A 20,648-nucleotide genomic window follows, 5' to 3' on the forward strand; every position below is an offset into this window, starting at 1 on the left:
AGTTTCCAATAATATCAAGCCATCACAAGAACCCCATAATCTGATCCGATTAGACTGAAAAGGAAGTGGAGTAGAATAAACGTGAATTGCTTTTGTGCGATGCTCATTAATAATGTCAAGGGAAAGTACAATGGGTATGAGAGACGTACTACACGAAAAAACATGTTTTTGTTTGTTGTTGAAAATAAACTTGATTTTAGTATTTAGTATTTTCAAGTATTTTTGTATCCATGATGCATGTGTCAATTTAGCATGTTAGTGGGTAGTAAATTGTTATGTAAAATAAAGAGTCATGAGAGTTAAGCCTAACAAATACTATGTTAGTGGGAGTTATGAATATTGAAGATTATGTTAGTGGGAGATAGGAGAGTTATGGACTTTTAAATGTAATGGTTACACATACATATGTGAGGCCTATATATTCATGTACTCTAGTCAAATAATAGATCAAGTGAAATAAAAAGTATTTTCCTCCATTTCTATTCTCTTCCAAATAGTATAGTGTTGTGTGTGTAACTAGGTCACTATTTCCAACAAATTGGTATCAGAGAAAAAACCAACATTTGTGAGGTCGATTTAGATGCAGCTTGACAAAATATGAATCATCGAATAAAGTGAGCGCAGACTTTGATACACACTTAAAACGTACAAGAGACTTGACGGGTAGTCGTGATAGTATGTCCACCATGAAATCATAGGGAAGGATGGCTGCCCTTCTTGGTCTCTTTTCACTCTCCATCCTCGTAGCCTCTCCGCAAATGTTTTAATTTTTGGGTCCTGATACTCTCAGGCCGATGCTTTTGGCCTATTTCTAGTCCAAGCTGGCAAGAGATGACCAAAACCTGTACCCAAACACACCTCTTCTTCCCAATCTCAGATTCCACCTTCCAGACAACAAAACGCGGCAAACCAATTTAGGAAGAATAAAAAAAAGGCGACAGCAAGTCGAAGCTAGCACCGATAAAGCCAGAAAGAATGGGTTTATCCAGTAAATTAGGGGCACGCATTAATGTAATATAAGAATACATAGGGTTTATATAGGAGAGGAAACCTAAAAACAAATAAGAAAAGGAGAGTAGGAATGACTTATATAATCACCACTGTTTTTAACTCTCTTAGTAAATAGTACAATTTTTTTTTTCCCCCTCAAATTCCCTTCCACAAATTCTAATTTATTCCAACCAACAAATAAAATCCTATTTTAACTAGGATTCAATTCTATTTCCAAATTCCAAAAATTTATTTTTGGTTCCAAACAAAGCCAGATAGATTCCTATATGAAGAATTTTTTCCAAGCAAGGAGATGGATTGACTTTTACTTTGTATGCTCTTGTCTTGGTGTGCATACAGTGATAATCAATTCTACAAATTACAACCGCTTTATATGTTTATGCCGGCTATTTCTCAGTATTTTCTAGTGTTTATGAAGTTTGGCACATTAAATATGTGGTGTGTGTGTGGGATATTTTCTCATTTTGTTGTTGTGTGATGCCTTCTTGAGTGAAGATTGTGAGCCCGTGTCTTCTATGAAAGTCAAATCCATCTCCTTGCGGGAAAGTAAAATTTTGTAAAAGTATAAATTTTGGGAAAACTTTTGCACATGTTGGGTCTCCAATGAGCTCTGATATATATATACACACACAATGTATTGGAAAAATATATTTGAATTTTTGAAATAGTTTCTATTACAAATTTATTGAAATTATAAACATGAAAGGAAAGAAATATGAAATAAACCTTTTCTATGTATTAGCACACAATTCACAAGTTTACACGGGTTCTTTATAGGAGAGAATACACGCACAAAATCAGAAAACTGATTACAGTAACTAGCTGACCTAATTGATAATTTCTTAATTTACATCATTTGACCAATATTCTATTTACTACCGAATCTTTCCTTTTCAACACTCCCCCTCAAGCTGGTTTGAAGATATCCTCCACAGCCAGCTTGCCAATTAGTCTGTCAATTATCTTGTAGGAAGTCAACTACCCTGTAGGAAGTCCCTTTGTAAGTACATCTGCAATTTGCTCTGTAGTAGGAATGTACGGCATACAGATCAATTCGTTTTCGAGCTTTTCCTTGATGAAGTGCTTGTCTACCTCCACGTGCTTTGTTCTATCATAAAGTACTGGATTGTGAGCGATCGAAATAGCAGCTTTGTTGCCACAGTACAATTTTATAGACAACGAATTAGAGACCTTTAATTCTTCCAATAGTCTCTTAATCCATAACATCTCACAAATTCCATGAGCAACTTATCTAAACTGGGCATCTGCACTGCTTCTTGCTACCACATTCTGTTTTTTACTCTGCCAGGTGACAAGGTTACCTCCAACAAAGATGCAATAGCCAGAAATTGACTGTCTATTAATAACACTCCTAGCCCAATCTGCATTAGTATAGGCTTCAACTTGCAAATACCGACGATTTTTTAACAGTAGACCTTTTTTAGGGGTCCCCTTTACGTATCTAAGAATTCTATTGACTGCATCAAAGTGTTCTCGTCCAGGTGAATGCATGAACTGGTTAACCATGCTGATTGCAAAAGTTATATTTGGACGTATATGTGACAAGTAGATCAGTCTTCCAACAAGTCTTTGATACTGCTCTCTATTCAGAACTTCTTTATCTTTAGAAGGTTGCAGCTTAAGGTTGGGCTCAATGGGTGTCTCGGCTGGTTTACATCCTAACAGTCCTATCTCACTAAGTAAATCAAAAACATATTTACGTTGATTCACAAATACACCTTCTTTGGATCTAGCAAACTCCATTCCAAGAAAGTATTTTAATGCACCCAAATCCTTGATCTCAAAGTCAACTACAAGTCGCTTTTTTAGTCTCTCCAATTCTTCATTGTTATTACCTATCAAGACTATATCATCCACATAGACAATTAAGACTGCAACTTTGCTTTCTCTACTGTGTTTGTAGAACATGGTATGGTCAGCTTGGCTCTAACAGTAGTCACAATTCTTCACAGCTCTCCTAAATCTCTCAAACCAAGCTTTAGGAGACTGTTTGAGACCATATAAAGATTTTTTCAGTCTACAGACTTTATTAGGTCCCAATTTTTCCTCAAACCTTGGTGGTAGATTCATAAAGACCTCCTCTTCAAGATCTCCATTTAAAAAAGACATTTTTTTACATCTAACTGGTGTAATGGCTAGCTAAAATTCAATGCCAAAGATAACAAAATTCTGATTGAGTTTATCTTTGCTACAGGAGTAAAAGGCTCCTGATAATCAATTCCATAGGTTTGGGTGTACCCTTTTGCTACTAGTCTTGTCTTGTACCTCTCTATGCTACCATCGGCTTTACATATCACAGTAAAGATCCACTTGTAGCCTATTGTTCTTTTCTCCTTAGGTAAATCAACTATCTCCCAAGTACCACTTCTTCTAAGAGCATTCATCTCTTCCATCACTGCTAACTTCCAATTCAGATCATCAAGAGCTTCTTGAATGTTTCTTGGGACAAACAAGTGTGAGATTTTTGAGGTAAAAGCCTTATGAGTATGAGAGAATTTTTTTATAAGAAAGGTATTTGGCAATGGGATATTTTGGATTTGGATATTTGATTCGAATACTTTTCTTAATAGCTATGAGAATATTAAGGTCTGATGGTTCTTGGTTAAGAGAAGCAACAGGAACTGAAGATAAGTTAGGAACAAAATTACCTGTAATATCTGGAGGTCCAATTCCCGAAGGTCGAGAGTGATCATTTCTAAGAGAAATAGGCTGACTTTGACTTTTGTATTCTCCGAGTATAAACCAGAAGTTTAGTGTTGGGAACTTTTGTGCGCGGTTGTAGTGATTCTTCCCCTGTTTCAGATACAGTAATGTTTGGCACTCTATGACTAGGATTTACTTCATTGTTTTCATTGGTTTTATCACATTGTTCTTGACTTTGAATTTTGGGAATAACAGTAGGATAAGGTGAAGTAGTCAAAATCACATTTGGTAAAGGAGTAGGAGATAAATCCCAAAAATTTTCTTCCATCACCTCATTCTCCCCCTGAAGAGAATTTTTGTGAAAGTAGGATTTATTTTAAAAGAAAGAGACATCCATACTTACATAAAATTTTCTTGTTTGGGGATTATAACACTTATATCCTTTTTTATTAGGAGTATACCCTATGAAAATACATTTTTCAGCTCGAGGATCAAGTTTGGACTGAGTATTATTGGGTATATGAACAAAAGCTATGCAGCCAAAAACCTTTAGAGGTAAATCCAAGTATATCCTTGATAATGGAAAAATTCTTTTGAAACATTCTAATGGCGTGCTATATCTTAAAATACGTGAAGGCATCTTGTTAATCAAATACGAAATTGTTAAAACAGTTTCCTCCCAAAGATATTTTGAAACATTCATTGAAAACATTATATGGTATCAGAGCCATCCTTAAAAAAAAAAAAAAAAAAAAAAAAAAAAAAAAAAAAAAAACCCTTAATTTTTTTTTTTTCTGCACAATTTCTTCACTGATCAACCATGTCTTACGTTTCCTCCATGTCAACCTCGCCTGTTAAAACCCAATCCCCCAATACCGATTCTCACTCGGTTCAGATCACCAATATTCGTCTTAATGGTGACAATTATTTACGGTAGTCCCAGTTCGTTTGGATGTACATCAAAGGGCGAGGAAAGATCGGGTACCTGACGAGAGACAAGAAGACTACCACCGGACCTGTTGAGAGTTTTGCCCTTATTGTTGCCGAGACTACTGCTAATAAAATAGTTAATTTTCAGCGAAAACCTGAAGAGAAGCCACGAGACTGGTGCGACTTCTGTAACAAACCGCGCCATACTCGTGAGAACTGCTAGAAAATCCACGAAAAACCAGCGAATTGGAAGAGTAGCAAGCCTGGTGACAGAAATAGGTGTGCGGTTCCTACTGCCAATGAAGCTGAGACAAGTCCCTTAAGCAAGGAGCAGAAGGATCACCTTCTGAAGCTGCTGAAATTTAATTCCTCATCTGGTATTCCTAGTGTTTCTCTTACACAAACAGGTAGTGCACTTAATGCCCTTTCTTGTTGTTTAAATTCTACTCTATGGATCATCGATTCTGGAGCCTCTGATCATATGACCAGCCTTTCTAATCTTTTTAGCACTTACTCACCATGTTCTGGCATTGAAAAAATTAGAATTGCAGATGGTAATTTCTCACCTATTGTAGGAAAAGGTTTAATAAAGTTATCCGAGAATATAGATCTTAAATCTGTTCTCTATGTTCCTAAACTAGACTGTAGCCTTTTGTCTGTGATTAAACTAACCAAAGAATCTAATTATCGTGTAATTTTTTATGATTCTTACTGTGAATTTCAGGACCGGAGCTCGGGGAAGAAGATTGGCAGTGCTAAGATAATAGATAGACTTTACTACTTTGATGTGGCTGGGACTTCTCCAGTAATAAAAAGGCTCTGATACCATATAAACTTGAAATAAAAGAAATATGGAATAAACCTTTTCTCTGTATTAGCACATAATTCAAATACACACACAAAATCAGCAAAACTGATTACATTAATTAGCTGACCTAATTAATAATTTCCTAATTTACATCATTTGACCAATATTCTATTTACACCAAATATCCTCTAAATATTATATTTAGAGTTAATAATATTTGGTAGTATTACTACCGAATCTTTCCTTTTCAACAGAAATCAACTGCTTTTCAATAGAAATCAACTGTTTTAAGGTGTAGATATAGCATGGGAAAGATGAGAGATTGTAAAAGCAATTAAGAATAATGGCAGGGAATGAACAATCCGGCATGAATGTGAAGTAGCTTCTCCATAATAGGTATCAGATTGAACATGCCTAAAAGTTTAAAGAGCATCATTCATAAACTTTGATAATCACTGAGATTATTCAAAATTTTGATAGATTCAATTTGGCCACATTTACACAGCAGCTCCTTAATTAGGGACTATAAATCATCATTAAAACTATAATCTTATTATGGAAAAAACTATAAACAAAAGTACATAATCATAATTTAAACTTGAGACCGACTGCCATCTTTGTGAGAATCAGGTGTTGCTACATACCGTAATAGAGAAAGAAAGAAAGAAAAAAGCTGATTGGTATATGAAACTAATTATAAGAAAGAAATTATGAATAGCCAAAACTTGGTTATTTTCACCTTCTCTTGTCCTTCGTATTGCCTCCAAATGCGATGACGGGTTGAAACAATGCTCTCCAGACAAATCTCTACATCTCCATAATATTCAGAACGACTACCTAGCTCACCATATCGAAGGGTATCAGAAGTTTTGGAAATCTGTTCATAAATGCTATATCTATTTGTTTTTAGGTTGTATGTAATTAAACACTCACCACTCAAATTCGATTTCATCATCATCATTGGTTGAGAAATTCAAAGGCTTTGCCTTCCAAAATGGAATCCATGCAGCAATTTTGGTCCAAGACAGTCTTGCCGTATTCCTTTATCAGCCAAAGTTCACTATACCTAGAATATTCTTCGGAGATACAACCCGTGATACAAAGACATCCTCTGAGAACTCCTAAGTAGAGTAGTGATGGTGTTTCAAAATAAGGTGAGAGAAATTTAGAGTTTTGAAATTTCTCTTCGGCTAGATAAAAAGAAACTATATTTCGACGATTAATCAACCAATGGAGAGCTCCTTTGAAGAATGTCCCCCGACCAGACACCGTACCATAAGGAGAGTCTTGAATCCTTCTCCAAGAATTTGTTTTTAGTGTATACACACTACAAGACGAACATGACAACTCCAAAACCTTGTAGTCATCGGCGGATGCATCATAGCCGAATCCATATGAAACTTCTTGTATGTTTTGAAATGGTGAGTCTGGTAATCTGTTGAGCTCTCTGGTAGAAGGATTCAACAAGGAAAGAAGGCGGGTTGGAGAAGTTTCCAATAATATCAAGCCATCACAAGAACCCCATAATCTGATCCGATTAGGCTGAAAAGGATGTGGAGGAGAATCAACGAGAATTGCTTTTGTGTGATCATTAATGTCAAAGGGAAAGTACAATGGGTATGGGTCTGCTCCAAGAATTGGGTGGATACTTTGTACACGAAAAAACATGTTTTTGTTTGTGAGATCGGTTTAGATGCAGCTTGACAAAATATGAATCATCGAATAAAGTGAGCCAAGACTTTGATGCACACTTAAAACGTACAAGAGACTTGACGGGTAGTCGCGAGAGTACTACCACCATGATTTCATAGGGAAGGATGGCTTTTTCCTTCCTCATACCCTTTCTTGGTATCTTTTCATCCATACTCATAGCCATGGGTCAGTCAAGTGCTCTCTGGTTTTATGAACCCATAAGAACATAAAAAAGAGATCTCGTGCCGACTTTGAAAACAAGGAAACAGGCTGTTCCACCAGGGTGAATTTAGAATTGTCAACGGGGGCTAATATTAAATAAGGGAGTATAGGGGATCGAAAGATTAAAGAGTTGGAAAATTTTAGAAGAAATAGGGTTAGACTTTAGAGAGAGAGAAGGAGTGAGCCCTCAGATTTGTGCGAAGAGTAAGAATTTAGGAGTTTTTTGTACTTTGGCTAACTGATTGTTTAGGGCTTGTTTGGCTTGGACCTATTTGGCTGGACCATTGTTTTAAAATTATGGTTTAAATATTGGACTTGTTTGGATGGGTTAGAATGGGGGACTAACACTACTACTAATTTTTATTTTTATTTATTATTATTATTATTATTAATATTATTTTATACATTAAACATTGGGCTAAATATACCTATACTAAAATTTAAAAAATAAAAATAAAAATTTGGGGGGTGGGCGGGATCCACCATTGGTTCCCACTCTTTTCAAAGAAGCTGTTTCAGTTTCGGTATGATTCTTGAACACCCCCTATTTTACAAAATTACCTTTTTCACGATTTTAACTCTCTTATTAAAATGGTACAATTTTTATTTTTATTTTTATTCTTTTCTTTTTTAAATTTCCTTTAACAAATTTTAATTTATTCCAAATTACAAATAAAGTTCTATTTTAATTACAATCCAATTTCTTTTCAAAAAAAGGAAGTTCAATTTTTTTTTTTTTTGAAAAATGGAGTGAAAATTTTGAAAAAAGTAAAGATTCTTATGAGATGAATTTTCTCCAAAATTTATTTTCCTGCAAAAGTTTTCACAACTTTATATCTTACTTTCCTCAGTCTTCGCTAAGCTACACAGACTGAAAAGGCGATTTTCCCTCTTTTGTAAATTGCTTAGTTTTCGAGGGATCCATAGTTTAGGAAACTTGCTTTTTTGTTTCAAGGATAAATTACTCTGACCTCCGGAGGGAAATTTTTTACTCTGTGTGTATAGTGTATGATCTCAATGAAAATTACCGAAAAAAATCTCACAAATATGGCTAATTAAATCCAATTTTTTATGAAAAAAGTCATAAAACCCTAATGCTCTGTTCGGTAAGAAGGAAAAAAGAGGGGTGGAAAGAAAATAGGAGGGAAGGAATAAAATTCCTTTATTCGGTAGGAAGGAGACATGGAGGGAAATGATAATAGGAGGGATGTCTTATCCCTCATTCTCTACAAATTTTCATCCACCCAAATTTTGGCGTAAGACAGGAGAGAAAACAAGTGTAGCTATTATAAAACTATTAAATTACAATATTATCCTTTTCAAATATAAAAAATTAAACTCTACACATCTCATCTCACGCAAAGCAAAAAAAAAAAAAAAAAAAAAAAAAAAAACAACCCTATCAAGGTATGATTCATGTGTTATATATATACATACCTTCTCCTTTATCTTGCCTTGAACCTACCCTTGTAATCCTTGTTTGGTCGAGATCTGGATCTTATATATATATGGATTGTTTGTTATATAATTTCCTTATTAGTAAAAATGAGGATTCAGAAGAAAAAAATATACAGTCTACATAAAAAATCATACAATGCCATAAAATATTTTTTTAGAACATATTTAGAACCAAAAAAAAAAACTCCATATTCACATCTAGTTCAAAAAACAATAGTTACTTCACTAGTATTGTCATATATTATAAGACTACAACTAGTGGTGCAAATAATTTTGAGTATTCAGATTTTATGTAATGTAAGTTAAATACAACCTAAATGGCTGAAAATAAGAATTTTAGTTTGATATGACTCTACTAGGATAATATTTATAAACAAAGTATGTAGATAGTGGGATACTTTTTTTTTAGGGTAAAGTGCACTAAACCCCTCCTCAACTTTCTTCTCTTTCTTAATAAACCCCCCTGAACTATTTGAAAGACATTTAACCCCCCAAATTATTTTATTTGTTGCAAATGTTAAGTCTACCATTAGATATTTGACAGAAATGAAGGCATGCAGGTCACGTGGGTGGTCCAAATTTTTTAAAAGACAAAATTAACCCTACAACAGTTAAGGAATAAAATATGATATATACATATCTATATATATATATATGGAAAATGCTATTTTTTCACCGACTTTAATCCCGACGACTGTGACGTGGCTGGAAGTGGAATCCCTCCATCTCTTCTTCTTCATTCCCTCTCTACTTTCTCTCTCATCCATCGTCGCCCATGGCAGCAGTGTGGAGGAGCTATTGTAGTCGTATCATACTGGTCTTCATGAAAATTTGGTGGTGAAGAAGGAGTCGATGTTGCCGGAGTTGAAGGGCATATCGCCGGTGCTTCACTTCCGATGAAGAGGCCCATATTTGTCTGCAGCTGCCGGATCCAAGAGGCCGGGGACCCCACCGTCCTCGCCGCCACCTTCTCCGGCGGCACCCTCCCTCACTATATAAGACCCATAACCAATTTCTGGCCTTTTTCTCTCCTTTCTCTATGAAGAACCACCATCGGCCACCAACCACCACCATCCTAACCCCAAACTACCGCCACAATACCCACCCCGCCAACCACCACAGGACCCCTTACCCACAATCAAAACCCACAAAAAAAAAAAAAAAAAAACTACCGCCACGAATCCAACACCACAATTGGCGATCTCTCTACCCCTGCAAATGCAAATACAAATTCAAACCCAAACCCAAACTTAACATTTCACCCATTTTCATATTTTCAGCCGCTGTCAAATTCGTCTCCTTGGGCATTAAATTAAGTGCCCAAAACCATCAATTGAAGAATTGAGAAACCTCAACTAGGTAGAAGTAGATTTTATTTATTTATTTATTATTTATTTATTTTTCTCTTCAATCAATTTGGTTTGGATATGTTTTTAATTTTTTTACAAATTTTTTTTTTTGGATCTGTTCCGCTAGTGCGTTTCAGTTTGTCGCCGGTGTGTTTCAGTTCTCTTGCATCAGTGCACCGCCGAATAGTCTGTGCTTGCCATCATTCAGAGCACGCAGACGTCCACGTCGTCTTCATTTCCTGACTTTTTCTATCTCAGTCTCCGTCTTCCTCTTCTTCCTCCGTGCACATGTGAGATTGTCTCTTGGGCTTGGAAAAAGAAAAAGGGTAGCAGTAGTAAAGAAGAAAGAACAAAAATGGAAAAAGAAAACAAAAGGTTGATGTGCTGTCACCTTTTTATTGGACCTAAGATTGTATTTGTCACAACAGTAGTTGAAATTATATAGAACCTAAATACGGTGTCGTTCAACTCAAGGACTAAAAAGTAATTTACTTTTTCCGTTAACAGCTTATTAACTTTTGCAACAAAATGATACTTTAGGGGATTTTACTTACTTCAAGGAGGTTTCTTGCAATCGGGTCATAGTTTAGGGGGGTTTAGTGCACTTTACTCTTTTTTTTATATTATTATTATTCATGATGAAATATGATTATATATATATATATATATATATATATATATATATATAATTAAAGCAAACAATAAATTAAAATGAAATTAATGGTATTGTTTAAATGAGTAGTAAAGATGATGGTTATTTACCAGGAAAAAAAATAATAATAATGAAAGGTATAATGATAAAAATAATTTTAAATTCTCCCTTCCCTTCTCTTGCAACGAACAAAGGAATTTTGTAGGTTCTTCTCTTCTCTTTCATCCAACGGAACAAAACGAGAGAGGTCCATAATCTCTTCCCCAGGGATGTCTCATTCTTCCCTTCTTCTCTCCCTTCCATCCAATTTACTTCATTCCTAACGAATGGAGCCTAAGTGAGAAAACATGTATTTATAAACTTTTAAAAACTTAATTGTACTTAAAAAAACAAATCAATCTTGGTCATTATGTCAAAAAAGATAAGAGTAAGGAAGATCCTCCCACTGCTTTTTTCTTTTTCTTTTTTTTCTTTTTTTTTTTTTTTTTTGGGTAAATCAATTTATTCAAAAACAAAGGAAAACAATACACAGGCTGCCCAAATAGGTAGCAAAACAACAACTAACAAGGCACTAAGGCCCAAACAGAAAGCCCGAAGGCATCAACCACCCTCCATACATCAATACAGAGGAAGCAAGCACACCAAGGAACGAACTGAGAGCACAGCTCAATCAGTACCACTATTGTTATCAATGACCACACTTGGTAGTCTCCAATCAGCAGCCACACTCCGAGAGCTCCTGGAGTCTTTGAATCTCATGGAGAGAAGTCGAGTACGAATACAGTCTTCAATGAGCTTCCAAAAAAAAATGATGACAGAAACCAAGATGGTCTTGAGAACACTGAGAATTTTGAAGACATTAATTAACTTAGACAAAAAAGAAGCATTTGCAGATCGACATTTACTTAGACAAAGAAGAAGAAGCATTTGCAGATCCTACAGGATTGAAGCTTGATGAGCCAAATAAGGGCTATGAAGAAGATATTGATATGGATGAGAAGGTGCTGATCCCATGGAAATTGTTGATCTATTAGAGCTTGATGAGTGTGCTGAAAATGAGAGGTGAAGATGGAAAATCCAATTCTATAGAAAAACTTTGGAACGGGCCGAAACTGAAGAAGTGGATGGCAATGCGTGATCTAGGTGACAATCAGACAGAGAATACATAAATGGACTTGGCTGCACCACAAAAAAACTTGTGTTTGAACAGAATATATCTGACTTATTCACATGCAGCAGAGACATTGCACCAGAAGTAAAAGGGTCTAACTACAATGGAATTCAGCATGACCTCGCTCGGCTTACCTAATGCCACCGAGACTGAAATTACAGTGGCTGACTCATCAAATGGTGGGAGATTAAGTGATGACCGATTAAAATCTTAGTTGCCTCGACATGATTCTTCCTCTCTTCCGAAAACCTAACCAAACCCTTGTCGTGATGTTGGAAATGCGTGCACTTGATGAATGGAAAGAAAGCAGTCAAAGTGTCTTTTGATCTTTAGAACAACAATGTAGAGGCTCCAGATGACATGATGGATGAGTACGGATACACCTTCGAGTTTGAAAAGGGAACCGCTCAGGCATTAGGTACTGCAACAATATCTGATCATATGGACAGACAAGGGCGAGTTCAATTTTTTTTGAAAGTTTGGTTGAAAATCTTGGGAAAAGTAAAGATTCCTACCTATGTGAAGGAATTTTACCAAAATTTACTTTCCGCAAAACTTACTCCAAAATTTACAAAATTTTACTTTCCCGCACTTTTACCTTGTATGCTGTTGTTTTGGTGTGCATACAGTGATTAATTAATTGTACAAATTACAATCAATATAAACTGGTTGTTTATGCCATCGTTCGTGCTATTTCTCAGTATTTTCTACTTTGAACCATACTTGAATCAAAACAGAACTTTGAACCATACTTGATCAACAAATCCATTTCAATGGCGTACGGTGTACCACAAGTCAGAATGTATCCCACTTTTGGCAAAAGAAACATGATTTTAAGTACTACTTGACAATGAATCACCACCCACACACACAAAAAACCCAATATATCCCCCAGTCATTTATACTTTACAAAAAAACAAAACAAGCCTCATTGTACTGGTGCACTGAGTTAGCACATATATATAAACAAAAAAGCACCAAAAAAATAATTATTCAATCTGTTAATTGTGTTGGTTGATAACTTAGCACCCTTTCCAACATTTGTGTTTGCTCTCTCACTGCCTCTTCCATCCAGTCCAATGATCCCTCTCGGAAAAGAAAGACAAGTAAATCAAAATACATCCGTTAGAAATTTTCTCAAAAAGTCTGGACACGGAATTATAAGATGTAATCCCAATTTCCAGTAGAAAAAACTTGGGTTAAAAGAGGCTTAAAAGAATTTTGAAGATAAATAAATTATTCTTCAAATCAAATCAAACCAAAATGTCAATGAAATTAACTTTGAACTGGACATAATAGATCAAACAAACAGTTCTGATATCATGATCAAAACCTAATCACCTCAAATACTAGTTTGCTTGTGCCAAAAAAAAAAAAAAATAAATAAAATAAACATGAAAATTGTTGAAAATGAATAAGGAATCCCAAACAGTGAAGACTACGAGTCATTTTAGGATGTATGGCAAAAAACATTTTACTCAAAAAAATAATTTTAATACTTTTATATGCAACAAAACAACGAAAAATATTTTACATTGAAACAAATGGAGCCTAAACAAAAGATATATATATACAGAACCATGAGCAGATCTTGATTCTTTCAAGTATTGAGAAAGAGAGAACACAAGTGTTTGAAGAAAAAGACACAAAAATCTAAGTAACTCACTAGATGGCTAAGAAACAAACATAAATTTGAGCTACGAAGCACTTTCCAAACCAAAAGATCCAGTTGTTGCAATTACAAATAAAATACAATTTGATTGCAAGTCTATTAGGGAAATAAGTATAGTTCGGCTCTCTATCAATAGAAATTAAATATGCCCTCAACTTAGGTCAACCATAAGCAATCCCAGCTGAAAAAGTCAATCTAAGCTGAAAAAGTCAACCGCCGCAGTTCACCAAGCCTTGGGATCGAGCTAAGATTTCAAGAGTTCAAAGGATTGTAGTTATAAAAGCAAAATAAACTCCGACTTCAGTTTTGGAAAGTAAACATCAAGAAGCTCATATTTTACAGCAGTATGTATGAAGTTTGTATCAGTCTGATACAATCAGAATATGAAGCTTGATTCAACCTGTATCAATACAAGAAACTCTCACCTTAATTTATGTCTTTCCAACATTTTACGAGCAATCAAAAGGATCAAAAGAAATCTCATTGACGGTTGTTACCAAATATCAATTAAGAATAGGAATCGGAAGGTTTTCTAGGGAAAGAATGGTGAAATCTATTATATTAGACCTAGTAATCCAGATTTTATGTTCCCAACTAGTGAAAAATCTAAAATCCAATAACTGATGTACCTCAAATTGTTAAAGGGGTTATCTTGCATCTAAACCTCAACATCTATTGATGGCAAACTTTAAAAGGTTTCAGCCATCTAAGCATAAAAAATTGGTCAATAAAATAATAATGCTTGTTTCAAAATATATACATTTCAAATCTTGGACATTATGGTCATGCGGGAGTCACTTAATTAGATTAATTGGTCCATTTGAACCTCAACTTATGTTATGGATGTAATTCAATTCAAGCTCTAGGTAGAACAAAAAAGAGAGCCAAAAAAACACACATGGCCCACTAGGCTCGAACCCCTACCCTGCTCTCTGGGCTAATGGCCCATTAGTTAAAAAAATAGATATGATCTTACTTGCTCTATTTCTCATTATGAAACGTGATACGAGATTCATTTCTTGGTATGGTCTGGGTTCACATGTTCGAGTTTTCTTCCCAACGTCCTATGTAAGCAAGACTTCCAGTGATGCACTTTTCTTTCCTAATATGCCTTACACATGATCTTGTTAGAGTATAAGACAATATAGGTGTGTATGTTTGCATTTGTACTTGTGTACTAGAAAATACATTACTAGATCCAGTATGAATGTATTATTATATATGTGGGATATGTGTATTTTTGTTATTTACGGGATCATGATTTGCGCTCTATTAGTTTCCATTAATTTGGTCAAAAAATTTATTCGCAAACCAATTACTGAAGCCACACAAGCTAGTCTAAGAAACTGTGTGATAGAAGGGCATGCAAATCGTACATATACTGACCACAGGATAAAACAAAGCTTAACCCAGATAAAAGATTCTTGATGCAATATTAAAATATTAAAAGGACTGATTATATAGTATTACCTGAATAAAAGCAAACCACAGTTAAATTAGTAGAAAAATCTCTTATCACTACCCAGGGAAAACTTAAAACCTGATTCATCCGGTTACTAAGTTCCGGATCCGTGATCTGTTAATTTAAGTTAAAAAAATAGGATATATATATGCTATTTACCAAATACTATTAGATTGCTAAAAAATAAGTTACTTACAGAGATATGTTAGTGCTTAAAGCTATCTCGGTATACTTTAGCTTTAGCGACTGAAACAATGCGCTATCTTGACTCGTAGGTCTTGATAATTGTGATAAGTCACAGACTTTCCTCGTAAAACCCCCACCATGAGCCTCCAGAACCTAGTAGACAGAATGAAAGGAAAAAAAAAAAATTTATAATATACAAAATAACTATTAAAAAATTAAAAGACACATTATTATACATTTTTTGTATCGGTCATTCAAAAGTATGTCTTTTACATAAGACTTCTTCATAAACCTAGTTATATCAGTCGCAAAAGAAGACTTCAATACTTGTGTATCCCACCACCACTATACTTCTTCAACAAATCCGTTTCACATATTCCACTCATCTATACTTCACAACAAAATAAATCTCATTGTAATGGTGCATCGAGTTAGCGCGCACACACACACACATATAAACAAAAAAGCACCACCAAAATAATTGTTGCATAAAAGAATGCATATACAAAATTAAACAATCAGCATACTTTTAATAGTTGTTAGATGTAGAGTTAATTTTTTTTATAGAATGGAATAGAGAAGATGAACTAAGATATATTTGGGGTTAGAAAGAAGATTGAGGGTGAAATAGACTTTTTAATTCGATAAATAAAAGTATTAATTTCTTGATTTTGAGTCAAAATGGGTGGTCGAAGGACTTTTCAGTTCCATTTGGATTAAAGGATTACAAAAGAAGAGATTCGGGTTTAATTGTGTAAGTAATATAATTTGATGGATTTGAGAGGATTTCAAATGGATGGATGTGAGAGTATTACATATTTGGATTTCAAATAACAAGGTGTAACGAGTTATTTGAAATTCATGTTGGCAAGGGCTCAAATTGCAAAATGATTGTGATAAACTATAACCAATACCTCTGATATAACACCTTTTATTTCAAACATTGGAAGGGTTCATTTGGATAACCAAATAGGTTTGAAATAAAAGAATGGAATCATGTAATGAAGAGATTCTCCCTGTCCCTTGAACCAAATTCTTATAGAAAAAAACGATTTTCGATAACTTCTTAATTCCTCTTCCCAGATTTATCGTCTATGAATTTCCTGGCGTACGAGAAATGACACGAAATGCACGTCGTGTTTGAATTCCATATTCATAATGATTTCAAAATATATAGTTTCAAACTATTCTTTCGGATAAAGAATGAGATTTCTGTACCTAATACGCACTCATTAAGATTGAATTCAATTAACAATTAAGAAATCTCATAAAAAAATATAGAGTCACCTTTTTCCAATTGATCCTTACCAGAGAATTAGATGGTCTTCCCGAATAGGCCTTTTATTTGGTAGGTAACATCGACGAAGCTACCGCGAAGGCTATGAACTTAGAAATGGAGAGCATCTAAGTAGTAAGCCCACCCCAAGATGAGTGCTCTCCTATTCCGACTTCCCCAAAGCCTCCGGTAGCACAATCGGGGCAGCGACGGGTTCGAGCGACTGAAGTTTTGAGAATTTAAGAGAACATGACTGAATTACCTTACTTTTAAAGGGGATCTAGATTTAGCATTAAAAGGATATTTTCTAAAATATTCCTAAAATACTTTTTAATTACCCTAAAATACTTTTTAATTAGATAGTTGGCTCTAACACTTGATTTCACAGTGTTAGAATTTCTTATTGTTTTTCATTTATAGGATAGACAAATAAACATGTTATGAGAATTGTATACAGGATTTATACTGAGTGTTAAAAAAAAGGTCATTATTATTTTTTATCATGATAAATAACTCACACCACTTTATTCCAATGGGCACTTGAATCCTCAACCTTCCCTTGAATCCCTTACCTTAATCTCTCTATTAATCATAAATTTATCAAAATAACCTCAACTTTGTTTAAATAAAAAATGAACACAAAATAACTTACTCTCTCCTGACTCTACTCATGCCATTTAGATTATTCCTCCCCAAGAAGTAAACCTGTATTAAAAGGACAAAATTTATCGTGTTAGAGAACAACTGCAAAATTTAGAAAGTAATACTGAACTACTTACTACTTACTAGCATATTTTCATTCACATCTTATATATATATATATATATATATAGTAATGTTACTAGGGCGTCTGGCTTATCACATTCCCGTGAGCTCTCCATCTTTTTGTCTCAATCATGTACAAATATTAAGTCACAAATAAAACCTTTTGAAAGAGGATTGTATGAAGATTATATAATTAAAATTTTGTACTAAAATTCACAAATTCTTTCTTTTGACCAAATTACACTATTAACCTTAAACTATAATTTTATTTCATGGTATATTGAACTAATTTTTTTTTAGTGAGATCAAACATTGACAACATGATAATATAAGTTCATGACAAGTGTGATGACAAAGATCTCATAGTAGCATTACTCTCTCTCTATATATAAATATATATGCATTCACAACTTTTTCTAACATCAAATCATAACAAAAGATTTAAAAGTAAGAAAAAGAATTGGTGGAGTTAATTACCTGGTGACTGAGAGACATGCCTAACCTTTCAGATTGCAGCAACTGTAGATATAAGGAGGGACGTTAATTCGATGAGAACAAAGATTTGTGAGCGAATCATAACAACCAAGAGAGAGAGGGGTAGGATGTGTGTGACTGAGAGTACCTGAAATATAGAAAGAGTTACAGAGATGTACCGAATACTCAGTGAGATGTTACAGATTTAGTAAAGACCCAGATTACCGGCGGCAGCTTCTAGCGCCTCAGCAGTGGAATTAATAGAAAGATAAAAGAACAGAATACTAGGGTTGGAAGAATAACAATTGGGTTAAATTTACCAAATTATAATTTAAAGCTTTCAAACTGCGTATTGGGCAGTGGTTGAATTATTATTTTGGGTAAAGTACAATGACATAAGGACACCGTCGGGTGAGCGAACAAGATAACTTGTTCCCGAAAATAAATTAACTCAGCCAAATAAAAATTTAATTAAAGTTATTATGAAATTAAACAAAGAAATGAGCAAAGTAAAAAAAGAAAGAAGCAAATGAAGCCGGCAAATAAAAACAGAAATGAAGCAATTCTGGAATGAATCAAATAAAGGAGCCGAGTGGAAGTAAAAGGAAGCAGAAGGTGGAATTCAACATCTTCAATCGATCTCAGATACAAGTTAACCTGTTTTGAAACAATGACACCCCCTATCAAAAATTTCAGCCGAACAGCCCCTAAAATGTTGGTAAAATATGAAATTACCCTTCAACATTTAATTGATAAAAATCTGAAGGCTTAAATGACATAATTGCCCTTGATGCATAACTAAGCAATACCTCCCTCCCTCAGCTCTCATCTCACCACCGGCATCTGCGCCACTGGCTCCACCATCACCATAATCGATGACAGCCACCACCATACTCATACCACAATCGGTGATAGCCACTGCCATCACTATTCTCATCCCATAACCGGTGACAACCACCTCTATACTCATCCTATAACCACTAACACACCCTTTCCATCACCACCACAGCAGGAGACACCACCGCTCCCCTTAAATCAAAACCTCACATCAGCGTATTAAACCCAACACGCATACGCACACTTGCAAATTCCTAATCGATCCCCATCACCATCATCACCAATTGTAATTGAAACCCAACACCACCGCCATGCGATACCAATTGCAGAGCCCTAATCAAACCCACCACACCTCCATTGCCAACAACGATTGTAAAGCCCTTATTGGACCCAACACCAACACCACTACCATCATCGATTCATTCGACTTGTTTGTTGAATCGGGTCAGTACGCTTCACCAGACTGAAGCGAAAAGTGGAACCAAAACTTTTGGGTCTCGCCGGAGTAGTTCACAAACCACATTTTGCTACAGACGGTGGCTCGAAGCAGTGGTGATGACGGCAGCAGGCTTTCGACAATGGTGGCAACGCCACCGCTGACCTGATTTAGGCCCGTCCACTTTCGCAGACCTAATTAAAGCCCCTTCAGCCTTCACGAACTTGATCAAGGCCCCTTCCGCCTTTGCCTCCACAGACCTGAACCTTCCGCTTCAACACAACTGATCCAGCCAGTCACTCCGCCTCAGAGTTTGACCATGTCAGTGCGGTGAACTACAGGTGGGGGAAACGTGGGCATGCTTTCCTCTTTTATTTCTTTATCCCACTCCTACCTCTCCATCCACCATCCCAACCCACTCCGTTCCATTTATGAAGTACTATGAGCTTTCATGGCGAGTCCGAATATACTAACCAAGTTCAGACCGTGGCGACGATTTTGGTTGGAGAGAATAACCAATATAGGGTTTCTACCTTATTTCACACACTGACCTAAGCCTAAACTGAACTTTCGTTGAATGAAGCCCATTAAAATCCCTGCTACCCTGATTGTTGAGCATTGAAACTGGTTTGTGGAGAATTTTTGTGATTAATTTGGGGAAGGTTTGGGGCAGTGTAGGAGTAGATTAAATTGTAATTGTATGTGTATATGTGTGTAATATATTTATATATATATAACAGAGAGAATGAAGAGATAAAAAAAGAGGTGGTGGTGGCGGCTTTATGGGTATGTGGTTGAGATGAAGAGGTTATTTTGGACAATTTAGAATGGGTAAATTGGTAATTTTATAATTAAAATAGTGTCAATTGACAAGTTAAAGGGCATTTAGGTCATTTTATCACATGTTAGAGCAATAAGGGGTGTCTTTGTCAAAGTAAACTTGAGGGGGTGTCATTGTCCAAAAAAAGGCTAACTTGTATCTGGGTGTCTTTACGGCAAATCTCAGGGGGTGTCATTGTACTTTACCCTATTATTTTTCATTAGATAATTTATTTATTTATTTATTTGGGTTAATTACAATGACACCCCTTGAGGTTTGTTGTAATGATAGTTATATACAAGTTGGACCTTTTTTAAACAATGACACCCCTTTAGTTTAGATAAAGTTTACAAAGACACCCCAATTGATCACTGCCACAACTGATACATAATAAAATGACATTTTTACCCTTTGACATATGTGTTGACCTATATAAATAATGAAATTACTTTTTTAACCCTAATATAATATTTATATAATAATAATAAATAAATAAATAAAATATCAAACCAAAAAGAAAAATCAAACCTGTTAAAAATGGGTATGAATGTTAAACCAATAATTTTGTATATATATATATATCATCAACCACCATCACCACTTCAGCGAGTTCAAAACCCAAATCAATATATATATATATATATATACACGCCTTCAAGATCGTCCGGGCACAACTTCAACGGTGGCCGCGGCAGAGGCGGCACCGACACCATCGCAACCTTCACGATCTGAAGAAGCGGAGCGTAGATTCGGTCAATGGGAT

At 35.2% G+C, this 20,648-nt stretch overlaps 1 long non-coding RNA gene across 1 annotated transcript; it reads right to left on the bottom strand.

Moving 5' to 3' along the window:
* Positions 1-12,830: 12,830 nt before the first annotated feature.
* On the bottom strand, positions 12,831-18,143 carry LOC132285393 (uncharacterized). The gene is made up of 5 exons (XR_009472534.1): positions 17,941-18,143; positions 17,796-17,837; positions 17,206-17,258; positions 15,288-15,430; positions 12,831-14,029 (listed from the first exon to the last, which is right to left on the bottom strand). It is a non-coding gene; the product is annotated as an uncharacterized LOC132285393 (long non-coding RNA).
* Positions 18,144-20,648: the final 2,505 nt, after the last annotated feature.

This window comes from Cornus florida, unplaced genomic scaffold (assembly GCF_030987335.1).
Source record: "Cornus florida cultivar Cherokee Brave unplaced genomic scaffold, ASM3098733v1 CherokeeBrave_3.0.0_Hap2_Chr11, whole genome shotgun sequence".
NCBI classification, from domain to species: Eukaryota; Viridiplantae; Streptophyta; class Magnoliopsida; order Cornales; family Cornaceae; genus Cornus; species Cornus florida.